We start from the raw sequence: 27,386 nt of genomic DNA on the forward strand, positions 1-27,386 counted from the left end.
TCTTCCCAACCCAGGGATCAAACTCAAGTCTCCTGCATTGGCAGGCAGATTCTTTACCACCAAGCCACCAGGGAAGCCCATATTATCTGTTTGCTATATAACAATTATGCAAACTTATCAGCTTTACACAAGTCATACTTATTATCTCATAGTTTTTGTGGGTCAGGAATCTAGAAACAGCTCAGCTAGGAGGTTCTGGCTCAGGGCTTCTTGTGAGGTTACAGTCAAGCTGTTGGCCAGGACTGCTGCACTGTGGGCTAGAAAATCCACTTCCCAGATGGCACACTCATATGGCTATAGGAAGCAAAGCTCAGTTCCTTGCTAGCTACTGGCAAAGGCCTCAGCTCCCTGTCATGTGAGCCTTCTACATGATAGACTGAGTGTCCTAACAGCATGCCAGCTGACTTCTCCCAAAACAAGAGACCTTAGAGAGAGCAAGGCAAAAGCTTTGTGTCTTTTACAACCTCATCTCTGAAGTGAAACCCCACTTTGGCCATATTCTTTTACTGAAAATAAGTCAATAAGCCTAAGCTACACTCAAAGGAGGAAAATTAAGCTCCACCTCTCAAATTTCAGCCTGGATGATTATTTCCTGGGTTAGTTTTTTTAATTCTCTTATGGGCTGGTCTCTCCCTGAGCTCTCAGGAGGTACCTCTCCTAAGAGGTACTACATTTTTGGAATCACTCCCTATTTGATGGTCTGTCTTTTGCAGCAGAAAGTAAACAACTTGAAGGCAAGGACCGTGTCTTGTCCACAGTTGTTCCTCCAAGCCTGGCACAGTGTGTGGCCTTTGGTAGGCAGTCAACCAAAGCCTGCTGAAAAATAAATCAAGCCATTCAAAGAGGCGCTTTTCCTACCTTCCCACATAATAAGTAGGGGAAGAAATAAGTTTTAGCATGCACCTCCTGCTGTGCACTGCACTTTGTATACATATTTCGCATTTAGTGATTGATGGAACCTTTGGTAGAAGCATAATTATTTGGTAGAAAAGAATGAAGAATTGTACTTTTACACTCTCCTGACTTTTTTATTACTGCAGAATCTTGGACAGCTTATTTAGACTCTTGGAACTTCAGCTTCCGCTGGAAAAAATTAAAGGATACAATAAGAATTGCCTTGCCAACTAACATGGGTTTCAGTTCAGTTCAGTCACTCAGTCGTGTCCGACTCTTTGTGACCCCATGAATCGCAGCACACCAGGCCTCCCTGTCCATCACCAACTCCCGGAGTTCACCCAAACCCATGTCCACTGAGTCGGGGATGCCATCCAACCATTTCATCCTCTGTCGTCCCCTTCTCCTCCTGCCCCCAATCCCTCCCAGCATCAGGGTCTTTTCCAATGAGTCAACTCTTCGCATGAGGTGGCCAAAGTATTGGAGTTTCAGCCTCAGCATCAGTCCTTCCAATGAACACCCAGGGCTGATCTCCTTTAGGATGGACTGGTTGGATCTCCTTGTAGTCCAAGGGACTCACAAGAGTCTTCTCCAGCACCACAGTTCAAAAGCATCAATTCTTCAGTGCTCAGCTTTCTTCACAGTCCAACTCTCACATGGTGAAGATCAAATAAGACAATGTAAATTAAAAGATAAAAACCATAAAACATCTACAAATATAATACATAAATATTATTATTTCTCAAATTCCATAGAGTATGGATGACCCTGCCAAACATGAAGAAGGTGCTTCCACCTTTGGAAACTTAAACAAAGGTAAAACTCCTACCCCAGTGACAACTAATATTTTAAATCATTTAATATTGATGAGTTTATACCATGCGTGTGTTCAAGGCATAGCCCAGGTGCTCAGATACCTTCGTGTCTTCAATTAATCCAAGGCTGCTACAGAGTTTTCAAAATATTTTAGTATAGAGTTATTATAAGTTCACATGTAAAAATGACTGAGGAAGGTTGCCCAAACAACAGTGCAAACAGTGGGCTCAAGGCTTTGGTCATTTATTGACTCAGATGTCTACTAATGCCTGCTTTTACTGTGATCTTAGCTCTCCTCTAAGGGCAGAAAATGTTGTTGCCTGGCATTCAGCAAGTGCTTAATGTTGGTTGAACAGAATTAAATAAATGTCCTTTGTACAAGAATCACTGTTGCTATATCTCAATTACTATAGAGATGGAATGTCTGAGGTTTCCAATCTGGCTGCCTCATTTTGCAGAGAAAGAAATAGAAACTCAATAGGTTAGGTCCCAAGATCATACAGGCAGGCAAGAGCAGGGTTTAGACTCCAAATAAATCTTCTGATTCCCAGTTCTGTGCTGTTTCACCATGGTGTGCATTACCTTCAGCCAATACTGTGCTCTATTCTGGAGCCTATTAATAGAAATAGCCTTGCCACTGTCTCTGCACTTATAAAATGATGAAAATAACACTGACTTACCTAAGAGGTTTGCACAAAGGACTGTAAAATAATGATGTCAATAAAGTAATTAACAAATTTCACAAATTATTCCAATTATAGAGATTGTGGCCAAAATTTATAAACAAGAAGCAGAGGTACATTAAATTTTTCAACAACTGGAAAACTTCAGCTTTAATGCAACAATTGAAACTGTCCATGAAAGGAACTCTGAAAAAGGGGAATGTTACAGTCCCCTTCTTGGTATAACAAGACCTAGGGTGGGCAAAGTGTCCTAAGAACCACAGGAGGGAATTAGCACAGACTGTGCCTTCATTTTGGTTTTCCTGATCATTATTTTCCTGATCTTTAGTGTCTTTATTTTCCTGATCATTAAAGGACAACAGTATTCCACTAAAGAAAATACGTGCTTTATATCACATAGTCACTATGCTGTGGGTCAGTTCTCCAAACTCCACTATTCTGATGACTTTGAAGGAAAATTATTCACAATCCACCTTAGTTTCCTTGAAAAGACACAATACTCTGGAAACTAATCTGGAAATATTTCAACCACTTCCCAATATCTTCTTCCAGCTATACTGTCATTACTTCTCTTGAACTCCTGATCTTGAACTTGCAACTCATATTTAAAATGGTAATATTCTTTATGGAGCATGATTAAGAGTAAATCATCCATGGTACCTCTGGCAAATAGTTAGCCATGCTGGGAGTACATCAGCTCTTTTGAAAGAGTCTGGCCCTGAGGTGGAAACTATTAAAAGACAGAAGTTTGGTTACCAGGAGAGTTACACTGCTCATCAGTTGACATAAAATGTGATTCATTTTATTAGGTAGAAAAACATTCACTGATTCTATTTTCTCAGCTCTTTGGAGAAATGCATTCTAATCTGTTTTTCTGAGTTTCAAGTGATTAAACCTTCAATATGCCTGACATTTTAGGAAAGAAGCTATAACCTGAACTGAAGTTAAATGGATTTATTATGAGGGCTTTGCATGTCATGCATTAAAGCAAAATCAATACACAAAGTGGTGACAAAACAGTGTGGAGGTTAAGACAAAATTTTTAACATAAGAACTTGGTTTAAAAGCAAGCTTTTCACTTGGCAATGCGTGAACCAGGGATGAAAGCTTAAAACTTCCTTATAAAATGCAGATAAAACACCCAACCTGATGGCAACATTGAAAAGATAAGGGAAATAACTTGAGATCATTAATCCAGTGGCCACAACATACTAAGTGCTGAATAAATTAGTTCTTTTGTTGTTGTTGTTGCACTGGGTCTTTATGGCTGGACATGGGCTTTCTCTAGTCGTGAAGAGTGGGGGCCACTCTTCTTTGTGGTGCACAGGTTTCTCATTATGTTGGTTTCTCTTGTTGTGGAGCACAGGCTCTAGGCACTTCAGCTTCAGTAGCTGTGACACACAGGCTCAGTAGTTGTGGCTTGAGGGTCAGAGAGGTGGGCTCAGAAGTTGTGATGCAAGGGCTCTAAATGCCCCAAGGCATGTGGAATCATCCCAGGTCAGGGATTGAACCCACGTTGCCTGCATTAGCAGGCAGATTCTTATCCACTGCATCACCAAGGAAGTCCAAATTGTGGCTTTTATTATTACATTTAATAAAACTAAAGACCACTTTTTCTTTAAATAGTGTTCCCTGCTCTTTAAGATTTCAAAAGGCTTTGCAATGTATACTTAACTTTCACCATAAATATGTGATGGGTCAATCACAAAACTGATCTAAACTCCCTAAGCCTATTAATGAACTGAGAACATTTATTCCTGTCCCTAAGTTTGGGTCTTTGCTATTGTTCAGACACAAAGCTCTGACCTTCCAGCATATACATGGAAATAAATGTAAGCTGTGTCTCCTCTTTCATTGGGCACATTCAAGCATTAGTCTGAAAAGTTCTGTGATGATAAGAGTTGGGCTTTGAGGGTGCTGGGACTTTCTTCCGATATGGTCCATTTACAAAATCCAGAGCCATACAGCCCCAAAATTACTTCACAACAAATCTTCTTCCTCAGTCAATACAAATTTCAGCATTATGCAGAGAAAAATGCCAACAGAGTAAAAATCCCGGGTAATCTCATTCAATAATATTTTGTTAGCCAATTTAATTTGCTTTCCTCCCTTATGAATAAGCCTAATGACATAAGTATAATGCAGAATGAAAAATTACAATAGTACTTTTAGTGTCATGGCAAACAGCCGATTCCTCCAAATTAGGGTTGCCAGATAAAATACAGGATGCCCAGCTAAATGTGAATTTATGATAAACAACAAATGCATTTTTTTAGTATAAGTATGTTCTAAGTAAGCCTTGGCCTCTGGAGGTGGACTTAGAAAAATCATCAAGGGTATCCTTTCAAATATACATTTGGGACATACAGATTTAACCGTGTGCCCTATATTTTTATTTGTTAAATCAAGCAGTCTTATTGCAACTGAACTGAATCATACTAATCTTTATAGTTACTTATCATATAATTCCTTGTTTATGCTCAGTTGCTTAGTCTTGTCTGAGTCTTTGCAACCCTTTGGACTATAGCTCGCCAGGCTCCTCTGTCCATGGGATTCTCCAGGCAAGAATTCTGGAGTGAGTTGCCATTTCCTCCTCCAGGGGGATCTTCCTGACTCAGGAATTGAACCTGGGTCTCCTACATCTCTTGCATTGTAGCCAAATTCTTTACTATTGAGCCACTGGAGAAGCTCATAACTCCTTGATCACCCTTCAAAAAATCACATTCTGAGATCTCTTCAGACATTTTCCAGTACTTGATTATTTTAGAGAGATGATAAAAATTATAGATTGGAAATTTATTAATACAATCACTTTTGTAACTTGATTTTATATAATTACCATTTGTATTAATGATAACTTCATAAAAGGAAAGTATAAAAATACAGCTTAAGCATGCAAAGATAATTAAGAAGTAAACAGGCCAGTGTAGGCTTCTGGGAACCAGAGAGAGAGATGCTTTACCCTTATGATTGGAACCAGTTGGATTTTTTTGTTTTTAATTAAGGTCCTTGACCATTTAGACATGAAGAAACTTTCCATTTCAAATCCTGGACTGTTTTCATCAATGATGTCAAGGCAGAGAACTGAATATTTTAGACCTGAAATGAAATCAATATCATGTCATCATAGATTGAAAGGTCAAACTTCACCCATGTTGATTTTGGACATGATCAGATTCATTCCATCAAGGTTTTAAGGCTTCTGTTCTGCTTTCTGTTGGATGATAAAGAGATGAGATGAAAAGGGGAAGTTGCTCAGTTGTGTCCAACTCTCTGCAACCCCAAAGACTATATAGTCCATGGAATTCTCCAAGCCAGAATACTGGAGTGGGTAGCCTATCCCTTCTCCAGGGGATCTTACCAATTCAGGGATCAAACCCAGGTCTCCCACATTACAGGCAGATTCTTTACCAGCTGAGCCAGCAGGGAAGCTCAAGAATACAGGAGTGGGTAGCCTATCCCTTCTCCAGGGGGATCTTCTCAACCCAGGAATCAAAGTGGGGTCTCCTGCATTGCAGGCAGATTCTTTACCAGCTGAGCTACCTGGGAAGCCTGATAAAAGATGAATTCTGAGAAATTCATTCCAAACCCCAGTGAACAGTCACAATGTAGTTTTAAGGGCAGTTCCAACAGAGAATTTTATAGAATCTCCCTCTTGCAGGGAGGCCTCCTTGTGCATCTGAATTGTTCAGTGCGTGAGAGGAGACTTACTCAGATGCAGCAGTGAGCCTCACGTGTGACCTTTGTTTGCTGAGGTTCCTCAAGCCTCAGGTAGGCAATCATCTTCATGACCTCTGGCCTCTGAACTCTTTACCGGAGGATTCCAAGTCCTGCATTTCCTGTACAGTCCCTAGTGGATTTTGATCCCAAATGAGTAAGACCCGATCCTTGACCTCAAAATTGCTGTGGGGTCAGCAGAGCTACTGTCTTAGTCATCAACACTTCTCTATCCATGACTGGTGTGATCTTTACCCATCTCCTTGACACTTAACCTGGGAAAGGACCTCCTAGCTAGCCCCACTTGATCTATCTCAGGAGGGGGACATCTTTGTGGACCCCTCCCCAGTCGAACCACTTTTTCTTTCCCCACAAAACAAATAAAAACAGACACACAGATCATTGAAACAAAACAGACATCCCAGAAATCAACCCACACACATACTGACAATTAATTTACAACAAAGGAACCAAGAACACACAATAGAAAAATGACCCAGAAATCAACCCACACACATATTGACAATTAATTTACAACAAAGAAACCAGGAACATACAATAGGGAAATGACATTCTCATTAATAAATGGTGTGGGGAACACTAGACAGTCACATGAAAAAAAAAAATGAAACTGGACCACCATGTTAGAAACTACCAATAGATGTCATCAATTATTTATGCTGTGCCACACAGAAGCATATATTTTTTTGCCCTGACACTGTTTACAAAGTGAAGGAACATCCCTAGAGAAATGTCTAAGTTCCAATCCACTATGATTAATATTGCACACAGTACAGAGACTGTCTCTGATACTCTAATATGAGGAAGTCAAAACAGTCTCTGAAGAAAACCTTTCTAGAGGTTTCTTGAAGCTGCAGGGGTTGCTACAAAGACAAGAAAATCAATCCTGAACTCAATCTTTTAATTTCTTTTCATGATTACTTTTCTCAAAAGGAGGAAGCAATTAAAACTAATGCCTGTATTAGTTCCCTTTCCTCAAAATGAACATTGATCAGATTCTATGTGAAAGGTCTGTAACATCTCTTCTGTAATTATTTTAAAATATATTAACAGGGATCTGTGTGTTGTAGAACAAAGAGTTCTGTTTCTGCAGGACAAGAGTTCTGAGTTCTGGCACCAGCTTCACCATTTACAACTATGTGACTTGTTGAAATCATTTCTTCTAGCTGATTCTTTGTCTCCTTTGCAAAATGGACCCATTACTACCTCGCAGAATTGATGGATTACTAAGATCATGCATGCTTAAAGCAAAACTTAATATACTTATACTTAATATACTTATATACCTAATACTAATATATACTTAATACTAGTATATACTTAATACTGCTGCTGCTGCTGCTAAGTCGATTCAGTCGTGTCCGACTCTGTTCGACCCCATAGACGGCAGCCCAGCAGGCTCCCTCATCCCTGGGATTCTCCAGGCAAGAACACTGGAGTGGGTTGCCATTTCCTTCTCCAATGCATGAAAGTGAAAAGTGAAAGTGAAGTCGCTCAGTCATGTCCGACTCTTAGCGACCCCATGGACTGCAGCCCACCAGGCTCCTCTGTCCATGGGATTTTCCAGGCAAGAGTACTGGAGTGGGGTGCCATTGCCTTCTCCCATACTTAATACTAGTATATACTTATACTAATATATACTTAATATACTTACAATAAACTGTTATAATTCCTATTCAAGTTTTTACAAAATATAATTGACACAAGCCACAAAGATATCAGAATCACTGAGACTCAACACGAATATGTTATAATGCTTATTGTCTTTATGATATGAAATAAACAGAGTATTCAATGGGATAAGTAGCTTACACTATAAGCAAGGTTATTTCTTTCATTTTTAGATGACAGCCAAAAAAGAGAAATAGAAACATCTTAGACTCACTACTCGGAGAAGGCAATGGCACCCCACTCCAGTACTCTTGCCGGGAAAATCCCATGGACGGAGGAGCCTGGTGGGCTACAGTCCATGGGGTCGCTAAGAGTCGGACACGGCTGAGCGACTTCACTTTCACTTTTCACTTTCCTGCACTGGAGAAGGAAATGGCAACCCACTCCAGTGTTCTTGTCTGGAGAATCCCAGGGACGCGGGAGCCTGGTGGGCTGCCGTCTTATGGGGTTGCACAGAGTCGGACACGGCTGAAGCGACTTAGCAGACTTAGCAGCAGACTCACTACTTAACACTAAACTTATTAAATAATCATACTTCCAAATGATCAAAAATGATCAGAAATTGAGATATGATATACATAATTTTGCCTTCCTTTTAAAAGCAGTTTAATTTGCTATGTAGAATGTCAATCCAGTTTCACTATTTGTCATAAGTATTCTCTAGTTCACTTTTTTCCTCAACAATTTCTCTGATGTCTCAACAAACTGTTTTATAGGAAATGTTCAATGTGGCAAATATTAATTTAGCCCTTGTCAAAAGTTGTTATCCATGAACTCTGACATTTTTTTGGAACTTCTAAATTTCAGTTCAGATGGAAATTTAAAAATTCTATTGCCATAGTATAAATTTACCTTCAATAACCCAAGTATTGAGTGAATTGAGGCTATCCAATAAGGCATGTGTTGTGCATAGGGAATAAATAATACTTAAGCAGACAAATAACGATATCAGGCTTCATTTTTATTAGCCACAATAGTGTCATGAATTTCACAACACTATAAAACTTGGTTCTTCTTCCAGCTCTGATTGGGCTAAACAACATGCTCACCTTTTATTTCAGATCATGAAACTGACAACATTTATATCCAGACCAATGCCAGAGGATATAAAATTTTCCTTAAGGGGGAGAAAAAGCCATCTGCTACCCTGTTAGAAGGGCTGGGCCAGCTGCATGTTCGTAATTGTCATCTGTAATTGCTATATGGAAGGGAAATGAGAAATTACCTTTTTGAGAGAGGCATGAAGCATCAACAATCTTTTGTTGGCTCAGAGAGCTATTACTTCAGAGTTTTGTTTTGTTTTTAACTTCCCAGGGTTACCTAGAACAAAAAGGAAAATATAATCAAGGATGAAAAGATATCTTTATGAAAATAAGCCCAAGTTTCTTCTGACAAACATTTCTTTGCCCTCTTCTTTCTCTATATAGCTAAGATAAATGCTGCTCATTCCACATTCAACAAATATTTATTGATCAACTAGTAAGCTTCTTTCATTCTTCAAGGCACAGGAAAAAGTAGATGAGGCTCACTGTCTACAATCAAGGAGCACAGTGTCTTTGGGAAAGAAAAATGTGTAACCAAACAATCAGAAAACAATAGGATCCTATAGAAAAGGCTTTCTGAATGCTATTAGAACACAGATGCCTAAGTGATTTATGTTGCTAGAGTTTCAATAAGGATTTCAGAGGAAGCAACATTTAGTCTAAGTCTTGAAAGTTAAATAAAAGACAGGAAGATGGTATTCTAGAAAAAACAAACTGATATGTAAAAATACAGACTATGAGAAAGCACAATACCCTTAAGTAATAACAAGTAATACAGCTGACCCTTGAACAACACAGGCCTGAACTGTGCGGGTTCATATAGATGCTGATTTCTTTTCCATAGTAAATACTACAGTACTACAAAATCCACAGTTAATTGAATCTGAGGATATGGATCCATGGGTAGGGAGGAACTGGATACATACAGAGGGCCGACTGTAACTTACTTACTGATTTTTGACTGCAGAGAAGGTGGACTCCTCTAACGTCCGCCTTGTTCAAGGGTCAAATGTAATTACATTTGTCTGGATGGTAGTTTTCATGGAAGAGATTATTGACTTTCACCTGTCTCTGAAGAGACCAGCAAAATAACCTGTTTGATCAAACAAAGACAAGTTTATTGTTTACTGCAGGAACAGGGGCCACTTAAGACTTTGACAGAATTCAAAATATTTTGTAAAGGGGGAGTCAAAGCAGCATCTGTAAGGTTTTAAGGTGTAGTTTAAGTAATGTATTTTATTTTTTTAAGCCTCTCCCTTTTATTTGACATATCAGAAGCATGTACTCAGCTGTAGGGCATGTCTTTTAATAAGGGAGTCTGGTTGGTAATGAACAAAGTTTGTAATGTAATAGTATAAGATGAATGGATAAGGTAAGGGATACTTTGAAGAAAGTCTTTGAAGAGTAAATAAACATTTGATGAGCCCAGCTGAGTGATGTATTATTTTGAGAACAGGCTATATACCTAATGATGATAAATCTACTGCTCCAATCAGTAAATTCAAAATGCTGAAGCTGAACTCCAATACTTTGACCACCTGATGTGAAGAACTGACTCATTGGAAAAGACCCTGATGCTGGGAAAGACTGAAGCCAGGAGGGGAAGGGGATGACAGAGGATGAGATGACAGGATGCCTCTGGGAGTTGGAGATGGACAGTAAAGCTTTGTGTGCTGCAGTCCATGGGGTCACAAAGAGTTAGACATGACTGAGGGACTGAACTGAACTGAGCTCATATCAGGTGGCCAAAGAATTGGAGCTTCAGCTTCAGCATCAGTCATTCCAATGATTATTCAGGACTGATTCCCTTTAGGATTGACTGGTTGGATCTCTTTGCAATCCAAGGGACTCTCAAGAGTCTTCTCCAACACCACAGTTCAAAAACATCAATTCTTTGGTGCTCAACTTTCTTTATGGTCCAACTCTCACATCCATACATGACTACTGGAAAAACCATAGCTTTGACTAGACAGACTTTGTAAGTAAAGTAATGTCTCTGCTTTTTAGTATGCTGTCTAGGTTGGTTATAGCCTTTCTTCCAAGGAGCAAGTGTCTTTAATTTCATGGCTGCAGTCACTATCTGCAGTGATTCTGGAGCCCAAGAAAAAAATGTCTGTCACTGTTTCCATTGTTTCCCCATCTATTTTCCATGAAATGATGGGACTGGATGCCATTATCTTAGGTTTTTGAATGTTGACTTTTAAGTCGGCTTTTCACTATCCTCTTTCAGTTTCATGAAGAAGCTCTTTAGTTCCTCTTCGCTTTCTGCCATAAGGGTGGTGTCATCTGCATATCTGAGGTTATTGATATTTCTCCCAGCAATCTTGATTCCAGCTTGTGCTTCATCCAGCCCAGCATTTCACATGATATGCTCTGCATATAAGTTAAATAAGCAGAGTGACAATATACAGCCTTGACATACTCATTTCCCAATTTGGAACCAGTCCGTTGTTCTATGTTAGGTTCTAAGTGTTGCTTCTTGACCTGCATACAGATTTCTCAGGAGGCAGGTAAGGTGATCTGGTATCCCCATCTCTTGAAGAATTTTCCACAGTTTGTTGTGATCCACACAGTCAAAGGCTTTGATGTAGTCAATAAAGCAGAAGTAGATGTTTTTCTGGAACTTTCTTGCTTTTTCTATGATCCAATCGATGTTGGCAACTTGATCTCTGGTTCCTCTGCCTTTTCTAAATTCAACTTGAACATCTGGAAGTTCTCAGTTCACATACTATTGAAGCCTCACTTGGAGAATGTTGTTATCATGTGAAATGGGTGCAATTGTGAGGTGGTTTGAACATTCTTTGGTATTGCCTTTCTTTGAGACTGGAATGAACACTGACCTTTTCCAGTCCTGTGGCCACCACTGAGTTTTCCAAATTCTCTGGCATATTGAGTGCAGAATTTTAACAGCATCATCTTTGAGGATTTGAAATATCTCAACTGGAATTCCATCAATAAATAGATGGAGTTTGAAATAGAACTTGGGGCTGAATTGTGACAATCCTTACATGCCATCTTAAAGAATTTATAATGGGCAAGGAAAATAGAGGGAGTAGTCTAGACCCCATGTAAAAATGGTTTGAAAAACAGAAATATTTAATTCTTATAGTAATCTTGTAAGAGATATTAGCTCCATATTACAAATGATAATGAGATGTAGATTACTTATACCTAAAAAGTAATCCTTGTCCAATGTCTTCTAAGGAATTAAGGAAACCAGATTTCAAATCCAGTTATAGCTGATACCAAAATCATTTTGTTCTTTCCTTTACCCAATTCTGTTTGTAGTAGACTATAAGGCAGGGATGAGAAATGAAAAGATTTATCTAGAGAGCCTAATTAAAGTGTGGATGTGTGGTCTACCTGGTTGCTTATTAGAAATGCAAACTGTTCAGGTTCACCGCTGAATCAAAATCTGCTACTGGGTGACCGCTATGCACTTGGGCATTTGAAACCACTTTTTGAAGACTCTGCAGAGTCTTAAGTTACCATCACCATGACAGTAACTTACGTTGCATAATGGAATTTTCTGTAGCCCTCTAGCTTCTAGTCCTGTCCTTTTATCCCCCCTTATATTCCTCAAATGTGATAAGAAACAAAAGAAACAGAAATCCTGTTAGCATAATATCTTATAATGGAGAAGGCAATGGCACCCCACTCCAGTACTCTTGCCTGGAAAATCCCATGGATGGAGGAGCCTGGTAGGCTGCAGTCCATGGGATCGCTAAGAGTTGGACACAACTGAGCAACTTCACTTTCATTTTTCACTTTCATGCATTGGAGAAGGAAATGGCAACCCACTCCAGTGCTCTTGCCTGGAGAATCCCAGGGATGGGGGAGCCTGGTGGGCTGCCATCTATGGGGTTGCACAGAGTCGGACACGACTGAAGTGACTTAGCAGTAATATCCTATAAAAACCACTATGGAAGTGCAGCCAACAGGGGAAGAGAAATACTGTTCTATTGCACGTGTTCCGTAAGACTAAAAAACATGAGCTTATTCCTGGTTGGACAGTAAGGACCTGGAGCTCCTCTCCAGGACAGAACTGACAGTGGATTAAGTGATGAGGGAAGGGACAGAAGGGTAGAAAAGGCCAAAGATGAGAGGAAGAGGCAAAAGGGGAAAAACAAAGATGGAGAATTCAGATTACTAGCTACCCCAAAAATGACATTACCATGGATTTTTTTTTCTTTTGGAAAACAAATGTTTTATCATCTGAACCCATGCATGCTGGCAATCATAAGGTCATATCATTTCCTTTCTGATAACCATCTGAATCTGCACCGTAAGAAAATCTTTTGCCACTTTCTTCATTTACTCACTCATCAATATTGATTTTTTAATGCCCAGTAATTTGTCAGACACTGTTCTAGGCAAGGAGATACTTTAATTAACAAGATAAGTGTCTAGCTTCTTGGTGTTTATGTTCTAGTGCAAAGGAGAAACAGACATTAAAGAGAAAAAGAAAAGGTCAGCCATTTAAAGAACTTCTCTAAGTTTAATTATAAAAGATATCTAGACTATGAGGACAAGTGACATTTGAAATCAGTACTTTGGTGGGTAAGGAGGGCAAAGCCTGGAAAGCCACACATCTAACGGAATGCTGCAGCACCATGCCTTCCATCAAGGCAGTGCACAGTAGTGGAGTGGTCATCTTGGCGCTGATGGCAGGTGAGAAAGCAGTGTTCCCTGCACTATTCAAGCATTTTGTAATGTTTCTCAGTTTCTTACTATAGGTTTTCTATGGGGCTCTGCATACAAGGGAGAGAGAAACACTTTTGCTCTGAATTCCCCTGCTTTCAGATCCCATTGTCCAAATCCCTCTTGTAGATTTTCTTTCTCAGTGTGAACCATACAAGAAAGTATGCCATTGTTAAGGAGGTAGAAATTTCTGCATCCACTACTCTTGAGTTCTTGTGGATGGACTAATAATGAAATTGACATAAGACAGATTAACAGGACAATAAGAAACAAATTTCAATTTATGCATGTGGAGGTCTCATAGGTTTTGACCTAAAAAGTGGTCAAAACAGAGGTTTTTCACCCTGCTTTCTCTGGGAGTCTTATTAATGATAATTGACATTTGTATAGTGTGTGACAGTTCACAAAGCCTTTTCTTACACTGTATTGCATTGCTTTTATATCTTACAGCTAAGAAATTGGATATTCAAAGGCAATAGCACATTCCCAATCTTTCTTTGCCCAAGAATTAAATGCCAAGTCTTCAAACTCCAGACCTCCTGTTTTATCCACTACTCCAATGCTAATATTCCATCATCGCTAGTTTCTGTCTCCCTTCACTTCTCCTTCTTAGGCCTCCCCATCTCCTCCCCTCTCTGTCTCTTCTCCTAATGGCTTGGATATTTTTAAGGCTGAAGGAAGATAAATATGAAGTAGCCATTTCTAAACAACCATTACATTAGTGTACCTTCCATTTTAATTGTCTTCTTTATGACAACAAAGCGCTTATTTTTCCTCCATCACCAATTTTTATAAATATAACAATCTTAGTAACTCTCATCACAAATTATAGATACTGTTGTTAGTCCTACTGACACTAAATAAAACTGATTAACTGTGACTTCAGGTTTCAAAATAAACTAGGTTTTATTCTTTTACTTTTTATTATTGTCATGTACCAGCATCATTTATAAGTCATAATCAAGAGCTAATTTTGGCACTGAAAGAAAAAATATCCACACACATCTCCCTGAGCACTTTGAAATATATTGTCAATGATAACAACAAAAAAAAGTCATTCAAGAAAAAATGTTTGCCTTCTTAGGAAACTTTTCTTTGATATATGATAGGTATTGACTATTTGAGGCAAACTTCTCACTGAAATAGACACAATAAAGTAATCCATAGAACTAATTTTGGCAATGATGAAAAAAATAAAATATTAACAATTATCTACATATAAATTTTAAAGAAAACCCCTGTGGGATTGTCATTATCACTCATCTTTTTAGTACAAATATGCTACTGAAAAGAGAAAACACTTGACTTCCTAGAGAAAGCTGTTTTAGTTAATACAGAAGTCTCAAAACTCTTATTTTCTTTTATGGTCTCTACCATATTCTGTCTTGTGTTTATGATTTCTTGTCATAGTTCTCCAGTTTTATTGTAAGTTTTATTAGGCCAGGGACATTGTTCTAGACCAGTGCTTCTCAAATCATTTGTGAAGAAAAATCATTTATATGTATATACAAAGACCAGTATTTTTGTGAAATATAATAAAAATGAGTTACCAGAAATTTAAAAATAGGGATATATAAAGCATGAGTCCCAATTTTGTTATTATATACAGTAAACAAAAAAACACTTTTTCAAAATGCTTCAAAAGTTTCTGAATGCTTACTTTCATTTTCTGTGCCTAACCCATTGCTGACCGGTAACCAACAATTCACTGCCTAGCTCTGGTTTAGGGATTGTACCTTGATTGCTCCTCAGAATGAGGCCCCAGCATCTGCATTTTCAGCCTCACCTATGAGCTTGGTAGAAATACAATCACAGGCTTTATCTCATATCTGTTGAATTGGAACTTGTACATAGAGGTTTGAGAAACTCTCCTGGATCACTAAGACTCCCTTGCATTATTGAACTCCAAGTTTTCCAGAAAGCAAGTATTCAATCTAAAATCTATTAAAACTGTCTGAGAGTGGAGACTCCCCAGAGAGACTCAGTATGTGACTCTTAGTGCATCTGCCAGGGGATTTTCATTTTATTGGGATCCTGTAACCTTGTTGATTAACTACTGAACAGTTTTATAGGTCCACTCCCACTACCAAAACCATGCATTTTTAAAGAAATAGATGATTTCATACTTTTAAAGTAAAGTAGTATTATCATTTATATTCTTAATGTATGTGTATAGGAGTGTGTCTATGTGCATGTGTGTTTATCAGTGTGAAGTACATAAAGAAGGAACATAATTCTAACAACGAACAGTTTGCTGTTTCTGTTTCATTAAGTCAAGAATAAAATTAATAGAGACAGATTTCAAAACTGCAGTACATATTACAGTGAAAGAGGATCAGCTTTGAAGTCCGAAATGCTGGGTCTTTGTCTATTCTGTACTCCTTTCTTTAGTCAAGATTCTTTCTTTGTAAAATGGAATTTTTTTTTTTTTTTTTGGCTGCAAAGAATATAATCAATCAGATTTCAGTGTTGACCATCTGGTGATGTCCATGTGTAGTCTTCTCTTGTGTTGCTGGAAGAGGGTGTTTGCTATGACCAGTGTGTTTTCTTGGCAGAACTCTATTAGCCTTTGCCCTGCTTCATTCTGTACTTGAAGGCCAAATTTGCCTGTTACTCCAGGTGTTTCTTGACTTCCTACTTTTGCATTCCAGTCCCCTATAATGAAAAGGACATCTTTTTTTGGGGTGTGTTTGACCTAAAACGTGCAAAATGTTTTCCAGTTTGGCTTTATTATTTTACATGCTTACAGACATGTTTTAAGAGTCTCAGTTACTTCAGCTCCTTGCCAAGCTTTGATGTCATAAGTTTCTTCAGTATATTATTATACTAAACATACAGTGGTGTGTCATTGTGGTATGGAATGGAATTTTTTAATATTTTTTTAATTTAAATTTATTTATTTTAATTAGAGGCTAATTACTTTACAATATTGTATTGGTTTTGCCATACATCAACATGAATCTGCCACGGGTGTAGAATTCTGGTTCTGTAGGATTATTGTAAGGTTCAAATAAATCATATTAGGCACCATTATGATGCCTCTTACAATGTCAGTTGCCAATAAACTTCGTTCTTCTGGAAAGAAAGACATTAGCTTAAAGTTTTTATTCATTTTTAATAAGGCTGCTCAAAGAACTGAAATGCATATACTCAAATTTATGACCATAAAGTGTATAAAACAACTTCAGTATGGAAAAAAATTCAATTTGGTAGAGAAACACATAGTTGTTTCTCGAATACTCATAAGTTTACAATGTCTGTTGCTATGTTATCACGAGGTGTAGATGCTCAACAATTTTCTCTCCGTGGTAAAACTCAATCCTCTGCCTAATATGAATGTGTCATGTGCCCATGGGATCTGTTGCAGCACCTCACTTGTAAAAGATGCCCTAGAAATGCTTCCAGAAGAAACTATGAACTCCTTGCTGTCAGGGACCATGTTTTAATCTTCTATGGTCTTCTCATCAGTTTTACATGGCAGAGTGTCCACCCAGTGTGCAGCTGTGCTCTGTTGAGCCACAAGTGGTCTGTAAGTGTACAGAAATCTTGGCCCCCTAACCCACAGGACAGTCAGGCGGGCCCAGGAAGCTACAAAAGCCTCTTTCCATTTATTCCAAAATCACACTGTCCAGATACGAAAAAGTTGGGAATGTGGGTCTATCCTATCTTCTTTCCTAATTAGAATCATTGACACATGTTTTTCCCCTAAACAGAAAACCCTTTTAAATGGGATCTGAATTTTACCCATCACTGTGTTACCTCCAATTCCAAGTGAAAGGTGCTCAGTCGTGTTTGACTCTTTTTGACCCCATGGACTATACAATCCATGGAATTCTCCAGGCCAGAATACTGGACTGGGTAGCATTTCCCTTCTCCAGGGAATCTTCCCAATACAGGGATCAAACCCAGGTCTCCTGCATTGCAGGCGGATTCCTTACCAGCTGAACCACAAGGGAAGCCCAAGAATACTAGAGTGGGTAGCCTATCGCTTCTCCAATGGATCTTCACAACACAGGAATGGAAGCGGGATCTCCTGCACTGCAGGCAGACTCTTTACCAACTGAGCTCTCAGGGAAGCCCTTCCCTTCCTCCCAGACAAGTACAAAGCACCTTTCAATGAATTTGGGTAAATTCTCCTCAGTTACTTTTATTATAAACTTTAACCTTTTCTCTAGTTAAATGCCTTTTCTTCCACTACTTTTTCAGATACATCATACTACAACTTCAGTACACATGCTGTACTAAAATTATCACACATAGCAAAAAGTTAAAGTTTTCCTTGTTCAATTTAATCTTTAAGAGAGGAAGCCTCAGTTTGGAATTGTGTGATGTTAACATCTTCTCAGTCTCAAGATATTTTCCCTATTTAACAGCAGAAATATAGGACCTCAGTGTTTTAGCAGGCAATAGTCTCTAACTAGAATTTGATAACTTTGTTTTATTTTCATTGTATTTGTTTTCTTTTTTTAAGCAAAATATTAGTTTTTTCATTTACAGTAAATCAAGCTACTTTTAATACATGCTCATTTAAGTAGTAAGATTGGAGAAGGCAATGGCACCCCACTCCAGTACTCTTGCCTGGAAAATCCCATGGGCGGAAGAGCCTGGTGGGCTGCAATCCATGGGGTCGCTAAGAGTCAGACACGACTGAGCATCTTCACTTTAACTTTTCACTTTCATGCATTGGAGAAGGAAATGGCAACCCACTCTTGCCTTGCCTGGAGAATCCCAGGGACGGAGGAGCCTGGTGGGCTGCCGTTTATGGGCTCGCACAGAGTCAGACACGACTGAAGCAACTTAGCAGCAGCAGCAGCAGCAAGTAGTAAGATTAAAAATTTTAATTCATGCATATAGCACATTTGAGTGTATGGATATGGTAGATACATTTAATTTGTATGAAAATAAATGATTTTACAGAACACCAGTGTAGTAGAAAGGGTATTGACTTTCCAATCTGAAGACCTATCATTAGGCAACAGCTTTGTCAGTTACTCAAGCAAAGTCCTTAAACTTCCTTGCTGCTGCTGCTGCTAAGTCACTTCAGTCGTGTTCGACTCTGTGTGACCCCATAGACGGCAGCCCACCAGGCTCCCCCATCCCTGGGATTCTCCAGGCAAGAATACTGGAGTGGGTTGCCATTTCCTTCTCCAATGCATGAAAGTGAAAAGTGAAAGTGAAGTTGCTCAGTCGCGTCCGACTCTTCGCAACCCCATGGACTGTAGCCCACCAGGCTCCTCCGTCCATGGGATTTTCCAGGCAAGAGTACTGGAGTGGGGTGCCATTGCCTTCTCCATTAAACTTCCTTAGACAAAAGTTATCCTCTTCATATATAGAACAGAAATTATAGCTACTGCCTGAAATAGCATTTCTTGTGTATTAAATAAAAATTTCTGTGAAAGAACTTAGTAAACTAAAAAGAGTTATATGACTGTTACTATATTCTTTTTATGAACACATCATAATTGACATTTCATGTGATAATTAATATAATGCCATACAAATTAGAACTTTGGTCTACAATTTAGAACACTGTATATCATTCATATAATGTTTTACAATTTATACATGTTGCAAGATGCATGAGCTTATTAAATTTTAAGGATTTGGACACAACGTCAAAAATAACAATGGTTTTAAAGATGTTGTTCAGTTCAGTTCAGTTCAGTCGCTCACTCATGTCCGGCTCTTTCGCAGCACATCAGGCCGCCCTGTCCATCACCAATTCCTGGAGTTTACCCAAACTCATGTCCATCAAGTCGGTGACGCCATCCAACCATCTCATCCTCTGTCGTCCCCTTCTCCTCCTGCCCCCAATCCCTCCCAGCATCAGAGTCTTTTCCAATGAGTCAACTCTTTGCATGAGGTGGTCAAAGTATTGGAGTTTCAGCTTCAGCATCAGTCCTTCCAATGAACACCCAGGACTGAACTCCTTTAGGATGGACTGGTTGGATCTCCTTGTAGTCCAAGGGACTCTCAAGAGTCTTCTCCAACAACCACAGTTCAAAAGCATCAGATCTTCGGCACTCAGCTTTATTCACAGTCCAACTCTCACATCCATTTATGACCACTGGAAAAACCATAGCCTTGACTAGATGGACCTTTGTTGGCAAAGTAATATCTCTGCTCTTTAATATGCTATCTAGGTTGGTCATAACTTTCCTTCCAAGGAGTAAGTGTCTCTTAATTTCATGACTGCAATCGCCATCTGCAGTGATTTTGGAGCCAAAAAAAATAAAGTCTGACACTGTTTCCACTGTTTCCCCATCTATTTCCCATGAAGTGATGGGACTGGATGCCATGATCTTAGTTTTCTGAATGTTGAGCTTTAAGCCAACTTTTTCACTCTCCTCTTTCACTTTCAGCAAGAGGATTTTTAGTTCCTCTTCACTTTCTACCATAAGGGTGGTGTCATCTGCATATCTGAGTATACCCATGAAAATCTTAATAACATCAGTATCAGGTTTATTTCAAGATTTCTTATATTTTAGAGTTATCTAAATACAACTAACAGACGATTGGAAACAAGCTATATAAATAAGTGAGGCTCCAAGAAACTGCAGGCAATTGAGTAATTCCTTCCAGTGGCTGGAGAAAAGCAGGCAGTACTCTGAAGAGAGGTGATTAGGGGAATGTGTTCAGGGGCAGGCTGACCTGCTTTGAGCCCCAGAAATGTAACTATGGTACCTTAAGAACAATGTTGGGAAGCAGGAAAAGAAGAGAATCTATGGGACTGTAACTGGTGGGGAGCCAGGCTGTGTGCTCCCAAGCAGCCTGCCAAAGTACACAGTCTACTGTAAACTGAGGCTTCACGGAGCTTGGAGGACACTGGTCTCCTAATGGTTCCAGTTCACATAGTTTAAATAGCAAGTAGGAAAAGTGGGAAGAGTTGGACTTTCTGGGAACCCTACAAGAGAAAGCCATCTAGATTCCCACAGGCTTGATTTTACAATGGGCGCCTGATGGATTTGTGGCACCTGGGCACCAGAAAGGAGTATATATTTGAATTTCACAGCAAACACTCTCTGTTAAATGGCATATAGAATGTCAGATAGGGCTCTAAACAAACAAAAATCATAGAAATAAATACTATTTTTCACCTTTGCAAATCAATAGTGACAAAGTTCCCTGACCTTCCTGAAGTTTGTGTAAAAGTTTTAGAACTTACAAATCCAAGCATGTGTCAATACATTATGCTACTAAATAGTCTATATTTTAAGCTTGAATGATTTCAGCCATGAATATTATTGTACTATCAATTAGACTAGCAGTATCAAAAGACATTCCTCATGCTTCAAGTTTATTGGCCAAGGGAGTACTTCTCAAAATGTGGTTCAGGAATCCCAGAAAGTCCTCAAGACCCATTCAGGGGATCTGTAATGACAAAACTATTTTAATAACTCTAAAATTCTATGTTCCTTTCTCTCTCATTCTCTCACGAGTGATCAGTACTGTTTTGCAGAATCAACGTGAAGTGTGATGACATAACAAATTAAATGCAAAAGCAGATAGGAGAATTCAACTATCTTCTATTAAGCCATCAGAAAGATTTGCACAAACATTAACTTTCCAGGTTAATTTTTTAATGAAAAATACAGTCACTTTTCATTTGAAAAATGTTATTTATGCTGTCAGTTTACATCTACTCAAAACATAATGGGTTTATTATTATTTTCAAATGCAAATTTTCTCAATTTAAATTTTTAACATGGACTCCAGAAATAGATATGTAACACACAAACCATAGATGTTTAACACACATAGCACACACTTGGGGATCCTCATAAAGGGGTCCTGAGGTCAAATGGTTAAGATCTACTGGAATAAGCTCCTGAGCTATCCGTTCCTACAGGACTAATTTTATCTATGGTTTGGATTTTTGAGTACTGGCTTAAGGAAAGGCAGTTCTATTTGTCATTTCAATTAGGAGGCAACTGAGTTAACATTTGTGAATGTAAGCATAATTGCAGAACACCCAAAGAAAAGTCTTTTTCTACCGGTTTCTGATTCGCTCTGCCCATCCTGAGCTCCAGGACTTCCACTGCAACATACCCTTTGGGACTTATCTGTTAGCTATCAAGCTATAGAAACACTTGAGAAGTTTTCAGATCTGGGACTTTAAAATAATAACCAAAGTTTTGATTAGAAATGGTTCAGCCAGTCGTATGGTATGAAAACTGGAAACAGCTTTCTCTACAATTGTAATAGGCCAAATTACACATATCAAAAATACAGATAATATGCACTGGAGTTCTGCCAATGACTGGAATCCTTTCTCACTAGAAACTAGTGAATGCTTACAAGGGAGGATCATGTGATGGTGAACAGTTCAGGCCTTAGAGTCAAGCAGAGCCGGGTTTGACTATCATGTCCCACACTTGTCAACATCATGGCCTGGGGAATGTTAGTTAATTTTAATTATTTCTGTAAGGCTTTGTTTCCTCATCCATAGGGTGAGAAATATTTGTAATAAGAATTTCATTTCACAGAGTGATTTGGAAATTAATTGAGACACATTCATGTACATGATTTCTTTTAACCCTCACAGCAACTTGAGGATATAGATGCTCTCATTTTTTCATTTGACAGTCAGGGAAACTGATATTTAGAAAAGTCAAATAATTTTCCAGAGATGGTAATTATCAGTGGCAAAGCAGGGATTTGCTTTTGCCTGCCCTAACTATAGTCATATCACTGTGTTTTCTTAACCACAAAAATTAGAAAATTGCAAGCTTCTCTTTCTCTTGTCCACAGTCTTTAGCCCAATAGCTAGCTTTGTGTGAAATACACACAAGCCAGAGTTTTTTGTAAGACAGGGCAAGAACACTTGAGTGAGGTCAGTAAAGGAGAGGAAGGGAAGAGGTACTTTACAATTGCCCAAAATATGGGAACCGACAGCCCTTCTTTTGTACACACATATTCTACACATTCCCTTTAATATGTTCTGGAATAAGTTTGAGTCTTTGTGACAGATTCAAGTAAATATTGGTTTATATACTAAGTGATAAATGATCTTAAGAAAGAAAAAAATGACCTCCCCATAAAAAGCTCTCACTGAAACATTCTATCTGAAAGGGCTTGAAGCAATGCAGGCTCACTCTTGATACACTGCCAGGTCAACAGGCTGAGGACCGGATACCCTAGAGCTGAAATTTTCTGGGCCTTACTATTGTAACGCTGATACAGAGTAGCTGTGAGTGTTTCCCAGGTCTTGCTATTTCAGAAGCAATTCTATTTGGAGAAACGTAGCTCCATTTATATTCCAGACAAGTTTTAAAAAAAAATTGATGCCTTTAAAAAAAGAGTTTATGGTAAATTCAGAATAATAGACGAGGTGTTACACAGTTAACAGCTAATGAATCTATTTACATTTGGGGCTGTATACAGCCAGGGACCTTTTCCATTTCCATACTGGCAATCTAAAATTATAAATAAATTTTTTACATTCAATCTCTGTGGTTCCCGCTTTTCTCTTAGCTGGATAACAGGAATTGCTTACAACTCAAATCATCTATTTCCTGGAGGTGTCTTCCCCTGTCTCTCTCCCCCAGTATTTCAGTTATAAATGTGACAGCTGCATGAATTAGTGTTGAACCTGACTAGGTCATGCTTTAGACTTGAAGAAAGAACTCAGAAATTAATTGAGGCCATAACCCATGAGTCAGACTCTTCTTCAGCTCAGTAAACCATAATTTTGATTTTATTCTTCCACTGAGATAGAGATAAGAAATCACAGCTGTCCATGAAAAGTTGGTAGTTGATGTTCCCCTTGATATTACTGCCTAGATCGATATTAGGAGCTGCCTCTTTCTTACTTGGGTTACTTCTGCTATTTAAATTACACTGAAGTTAATCATGGGTCACAAGAGGCCAACTGCAATAAGCTGCAACTTCAGTTTTCCATCTTGCATTCAGAGGACAGCATAGTTCAGGGCTGTGGAAATGATAGGTTTATGCTCTGTATTTCTTCAACACCTTTCAACCATCAGTGGAAAACGACCCTCTATTTCTCTTTGATTTCACCTTTTAGAGGAAAGAGAAATGAGACATCATGGTTTTCCTAAGATTAGATTTTAGCTTATGACTTCACACTTCCTAGTTCATTTGCACAAAATTTCTCCAGAGGAGAAATAATTATCAAGATGTGTTATTTATTTGAAGTCAAATGTTCCCTGAGAACAAAACAACAACAAAAGGTGCACAATGTTATAAGTAGAATTCACTCATGTGAAGCCTTTTGGTACCCAGGCTATTTGACACAATGAAAAAGCCTGATCCTGTTGGATTCCTTTGAATAATCACTTCCACTGCATACTAAATGCCACATAAAAACGAGAGTGTCAGCATGCTCATTCCCACTTTACATGTCCCAGTCCATTCTTCTGACATTGTCTTACCCTTGACATCACATAGTTTCTAACCCTCCTATTTTCATTCACACCTCACTTTTCGGAATTGACCCTCAACACCATCTTCCCAGGTTCAAGCTTGCTGCCCCCATGAAGATGTTTTTAATTTTTATTCTTCCTCTAGCAATGCTTGTCATCTTGAATAAATCTTAATAAATATGTGTCCTCCTTTCAACATTCCATTTTTTCAAAATTAATTTTATTGCAGCCAAAACAGTAGAATTAACAATACATAATAAACTATAATACATACACACACTTCAAGTTATAAGAAATAAAATTTATTTTGGCAGATAGTGTTAAACAAAACTGAACTTACATGTATTAGTAACATAGCTCAACATTGTTAATTTGGTATGTGTGACACATTTTCTTGTTTTCCTGTGTTTTACTAAATCACCGTAACCTAAACTCCCTTATAAGACACATGCTGAAATTTAACTTTACTTCTTAGAAGAAGGAAAGAGAAAGAAAAGGAAATAAATACCAAACATAAACTTATATCAAATAAGTGTCTTCTGAGCTAAAATTCCTTTCGGGTCCCCAAATAGTCAAAAAAAAATCAAAGGTTTAGTTTACAAATTCAGAGGTATCAGGGTAACTGCTGTCTGGTTTTGTTACTGAAATTTTAACTCTACCATCACCATTAGTATTTATTTCTAATCCACATTTTGTCAGGCACTGTTTTCTGACAAACAAACGTAGAGCCAATTGGGAAATTTTCCCGACTTCTTTCACCTCCTATCGGATCTTGGAAACTCACAGCAGCAACTTTGGGTCTTATTCTAAGCCTCATTATTCTGCTAAGAGCCATGGTTCTTTTCACTTCAAGCAAAGGCAGTTCTTTCTCAGGACTGACAGCTAACAGTTGGTAGAGCCCACACTCTCAAAAATCAAGCTCTATCACCTCTTATTAATAGAAAAGATTTTAGAAAAGTACAAACATGGATTCAAATTTCAGACCTGATCTTTATTATATGATATGGGAACCATTTCTTCTTCTATAAAAACATTTTCATGTGCCTATCAAAATGCCTGACATTTACTATGTGCCAAAAATAAAATACTCTCAGTGACTAAAGGAAGGCCCAAGCACACTATCATAATGCTTTCAATGTCTTCTGCATCTAGATTTTTTAGGCCAGTACATCTTCCTTCTATAGGAATAGAAAAAGCACTTCATTTTACAGACAAGTGAGCACCTTCTACCACAATAAAGCCCAGAATTCAAGTGTATTAAAGTTTTCATCAGAATATTCTAAATGGACCAACGTAAATGGGAGTGTTTGTCCCTTTCATCAACAGATCCCTCACTTATCTTGCATTTTTATTAAATTAGAGAAGCACCACTTTTATCTTCTCTACAGCCAGGATGGAAAGTTTAGTAATCCCATCAAAATTACTCCAGGACGTGTTTCCCGCACTTCCAACTCATTCTTCATGGGTTTAACTGATCCAAGATCAAAGGCTCAATACAAATTATCATTTTTTTCAATGCTAAGTAATCCAAGGAAGGTTTTTTCCTAAACACATGATAAATCTGATCATAATGCTGTCTCCCTGGAATCAATCTGACAGTAACCAAAAACAGACCGAGAGGGAACTAGATTGCACAAGGGAAAGAAACATGAGCAAACCTTCATACGTCTTGGTTTCTATCTTCCCTTTTGGAAAGCTGCCACGAAGCAAGATGAATGAGTCAGAGTCTTAATAATCTAGCTCACATTTCTATCTATAATGACTTGACTATATCTGACAATCTCTTTTATTAGAAAAGAGAAGCTATTTGTGTAAGATGCCTTATTTTTTTCTCCAAGTCATTAAATATAAATAGAACAATGACAGCAAATGCTTCTGGAATTAGGTTTTCATGTGTGTTTGGGTTAAATAAACAATTCACTGCAGAAAGCGTGTCATCCCCTTTCCTTTATTATCTTTAATATTTTGCACCTAAATTCCATAGCTATCCATAGAGGAGGTCATGTTACAAAGAAAAAACTTTTTTTCTTCCAGTTTTATTGAGATATAATTTATATCCAGAACTGTATAAAGTGTATGGCGTAATGATTTGATTCACATGAATCATGAGGTAATCACCACAATAAGTTTAGTGAACATCCACCATGTCAGATAGATAAAAAATTAAAGAAATATTCAGTGTTCTTGCTGTATGGAGAAGAGGAATACAACACAAAGTAACAAATTGGGTCCTGGTGGGAACTGGTGCTCCTCAAAGTCCTTCAGAGTATCTAACACAGATCCTTATGGTGAGTAGCTGCTCAATAAATATATGTAAGTGGCATTAGAAAATGATCTGGCCCCCAGTACTGTATGCCCACATTGAGAATTTTTATTTAGGAAACTCTGGAACTTTTTAACATTACTTTGACACCTTTTAAGAGGAAACAGAAGAGCCAGTTTTGTATTTATATTAGCAGGGGCACTTGACCTCACTCAAACAACATTTAAAAAAAGGAATTCAGTTTTTACACTGTGTTCAGATTTAAAAGCCTGCTACACATAGATTCTTCCGATTTTCATATTCAAATAACATTTTGGGGAGAAAAAAGCAACTCTAAGTAAATGTAAAACAAAGAATACTCCTTATGTAACACAATTTTTCTATAAAAATTACAGGACTTTAAGGCTGGAATTTTAATTAGGCTAAATAACATGAAATAGCTTAAAATAATGGAGATCAAAGAAAGATGTAAAAAGCATTATAAAGACATATGAACTTCTCCATCAAGGTATTTGAAATCTTAATAAGAAAATAAGATGTGACAAACACATATCCCAGAGATAAAAATGTAAACTGCACATCCTAGACAATTTCACCTATTTCTGGTGACATCAATAAGGCTACATGGGCCCTCCCTAAAGTTTATTTACACATATAATAGAAAAACCTGCTAAGAAGTGAAAATGATTCATCACTTTAAGATCGCCAACCATGGAACTTCTGTATAAACATGGAGGATTAAGCACATTAATTGCAATTAAGCACATTCATAAGTGCATTCATTGGGATCCCTCCCACTAATGTAAAAGTAATAGATTTTGTTTAAAGATATGAACCCCAAAATTTAGGGAATACAGAAGGCAAACCTACAATAATAAAATTATGGAAGATGAAAACAGATCTGAAAAAAACAAAACCCTGAATCCTAAAATAACAATGAGGAATGCTACAATATAACCTAACTTACAATTCAAAACGTCCTCCAAATTTTAGGAACTGTGGGGCAAAGCAAAGTGGAGAGAAAATTACTAAAATGAGAGGATTTTTGAAATCCTCTTGGAGGAGTTTAGAGCCACAAATTCTTTCTCCACTCTGATCAGCCATATGACTATACCACCATCATGCTCATGAACACCTAGAGGGATTTTTCTTTCCTTCTCTTCTCCTTTCTTTCTTTTTTCCTAAGAGTTTA

The 27,386-nt window shown here is 38.1% G+C and overlaps 1 long non-coding RNA gene across 1 annotated transcript in view; it reads right to left on the reverse strand.

The window, feature by feature from the left end:
- Nucleotides 1-564: 564 nt before the first annotated feature.
- LOC133244427 (uncharacterized) overlaps nt 565-27,386 on the reverse strand; it is a 100,300-nt gene continuing 73,478 nt past the window's right edge. The window contains exons 2-4 of the long non-coding RNA XR_009735402.1: nt 9,797-9,938; nt 9,028-9,122; nt 565-1,543 (exon numbers count right to left, since the gene is read on the reverse strand). This is a non-coding gene — a long non-coding RNA (uncharacterized LOC133244427). The remainder of the gene's footprint in view (nt 1,544-9,027; nt 9,123-9,796; nt 9,939-27,386) is intronic.

The sequence above is a fragment of the Bos javanicus genome, chromosome 3 (assembly GCF_032452875.1).
Source record: "Bos javanicus breed banteng chromosome 3, ARS-OSU_banteng_1.0, whole genome shotgun sequence".
NCBI classification, from domain to species: Eukaryota; Metazoa; Chordata; class Mammalia; order Artiodactyla; family Bovidae; genus Bos; species Bos javanicus.